At 42.7% G+C, this 2285-nt stretch overlaps 1 long non-coding RNA gene across 2 annotated transcripts; it reads left to right on the top strand.

Moving 5' to 3' along the window:
* Window positions 1-271: 271 nt before the first annotated feature.
* LOC126991035 (uncharacterized) lies at window positions 272-1660 on the top strand. Of its 2 annotated transcripts, none has more exons than XR_007745014.1 (3): window positions 272-1190; window positions 1326-1352; window positions 1433-1660. It is a non-coding gene; the product is annotated as an uncharacterized LOC126991035 (long non-coding RNA). The 2 variants fall into 2 exon arrangements; XR_007745013.1 differs by having other exon boundaries at window positions 1299-1352.
* The last annotated feature ends 625 nt before the right edge of the window (window positions 1661-2285 follow it).

Here is a 2285-nt window from a genome sequence, read left to right as displayed (position 1 = left end):
TGTATAGTGTTTTGATGTGTTTCTGTTAATATTTTTGAAACTATGAGGTTTGTGGAGAAACGAGAGGGAGGAGGAAGTGGAGGTGGAGGTGGAGGTGGAAGTGGAGGTGGAGATGGAGAAGGAGGAGGAGGTGAAGGTGGAGATGGAAGTGGGAGTAGGAGAGGAGGAGGAGGTGGTGGAGGAGGAGGTAACTTTATTCTTTAGAGAGTCTCATATAAGGCAACCACGAGGTCTGTTTTTTTTTTTTCTTTTTAAAGGAGGAGGAGGAGGAACAAAGAAACACAAAGAGAGAACAAACAACAGCAGGCCTGCTGGTCCTTACGAGGCTGTTTGTGATAAGCTACACTAACTATCTAATCAAAGGTGGAAGATGAAGGACAGCAAAGGCGAAGGCCGTGGTGAGCAAATCAGGGAAGTAAAGTAACGGAACAGGCCTTCCTGGCGAGCGTCGCAGGGCTCAGGGCTCCGGCAGGGCGCCTCGGCTCCCCCGGAGCGTCCACGGAGGTGTCGGAGATCCCGAGGGTCCGGGGGTTGGGGGGGCTTGAAGTGGCAGCAAGACATGCAGTTACTGACCTCTTATTAGCCAGACGACGCGTTAATGACACGTTCCAATGGAAGGTTCGACGCATGGGGAGGTACAATTCCCCTAAGCAAGGCAAGTGTCATGCCAACTACGATAAAAAACGAAAAATCCAAAAAAAATCCAAAAAACAAAAAATCCTAAAAAAATTGTCTTGTTTTGCTTTGTTTAAAGCGTCTTGTATGTTGGTATGGCGGGTCTTCTCTGGGGAGAAGGAGACTAACGCGTTCCAACATACAAAACCAGGAAAAGACGATATGGAAACACCGAGAGAAGGAAGGGGAAGAAGGGAACACCAGAAGAAGGAAAATGAAGAGAAGTAACACTAGAAGAAGGCATATGAAGTAACACAAGAAGAAGGAAGTTGAAAAGAGTAACACAAGAAAAAGGAATTTGAAAAGAGTAACACAAGAAGAGGGAATTTGAAAAGAGTTACACAAGAAAAAGGAATTTGAAAAGAGTTACACAGAAGAAGGTATTGAAAAGAGTAACACAGAAGAAGATATTGAAAAGAGTAACACAGAAGAAGGTATTGAAAAGAGTAACACAGAAGAAGGTATTGAAAAGAGTAACACAGAAGAAGGTATTGAAAAGAGTAACACAGAAGAAGGTATTGAAAAGAGCTACACAGAAGAAGGTATTGAAAAGAGTAACACAGAAGAAGGTATTGAAGAGAGCTACACAGAAGAAAGTATTGAAAAGAGTAACACAGAAGAAGGTATTGAAAAGAGTTACACAGAAGAAGGTATTGAAAAGAGTAACACAGAAGAAGGTATTGAAAAGAGTTACACAGAGAAGGAATTTGAAAAGAGTAACACAGAAGAAGGTATTGAAAAGAGTTACACAGAGAAGGAATTTGAAAAGAGTAACACAAGAAGAAGGAATTTGAAGATAAATAACACAAGAAGAAGAAATGTGAAGTAACACCGGAAGGAAAATGCAGAGAAGTAACACTAGAAAAATGAAAATGGAAATGAAAAGAATCATCCACCTTTCGGCCCAAACCAACATCACAAAATTATGGGCGAGTCTCTTCTGGGAGGAAAGCGGCTCGTTCAGACCCAGGAACACCAGAAAGAATGATAGAAACATCAAGAAAAGGAAAACAGAAAAGGCATCCACCTTTCGGACCCTGGGGCCGCAGGGGGGGTGACGGGTGAATCTCCTCTGGGGAGAAGGAGGCTAACCCACACAGTCAAGATAGAGGCTAGAGAAAGGAAATTAAATCATCGAGAATATCGATATTGAGGAGCAGATGAAAGCACATCGATATTGAGGAACAGATGCAAGCACCTCGATATTGAGGAGCAGATGAAAGCACCTCCATATTGAGGAACATATGAAAGCACATCGATATTGAGGAGCAGATGAAAGCACCTCGATATTGACGAGCACATGATAGAACCTCGATATTGAGGAGCAGATGAAAGCAACTCGATATTGAGGAGGAGATGAAAGCACCTTGATATTGAGGAGCACATGATACCACCTCGATATTGAGGAGCAGATGAAAGCAACTCGATATTGAGGAACAGATGAAAACCTCTCGATATTGAGGAGCACATGATACCATCTCGATATTGAGGAGCAGATGAAAGAACATCGATATTGAGGAGCAGATGATAGCACCTCGATATTTAAGAGCAGATGAAAGTACCTCGATATTGAGGAGCAGATGAAAGCACATCGATATTGAGGAGCAGAT

This window comes from Eriocheir sinensis, unplaced genomic scaffold, assembly GCF_024679095.1.
Source record: "Eriocheir sinensis breed Jianghai 21 unplaced genomic scaffold, ASM2467909v1 Scaffold230, whole genome shotgun sequence".
Lineage (NCBI taxonomy): Eukaryota > Metazoa > Arthropoda > Malacostraca > Decapoda > Varunidae > Eriocheir > Eriocheir sinensis.
This window is presented reverse-complemented; position numbering and strand designations above follow the sequence as displayed.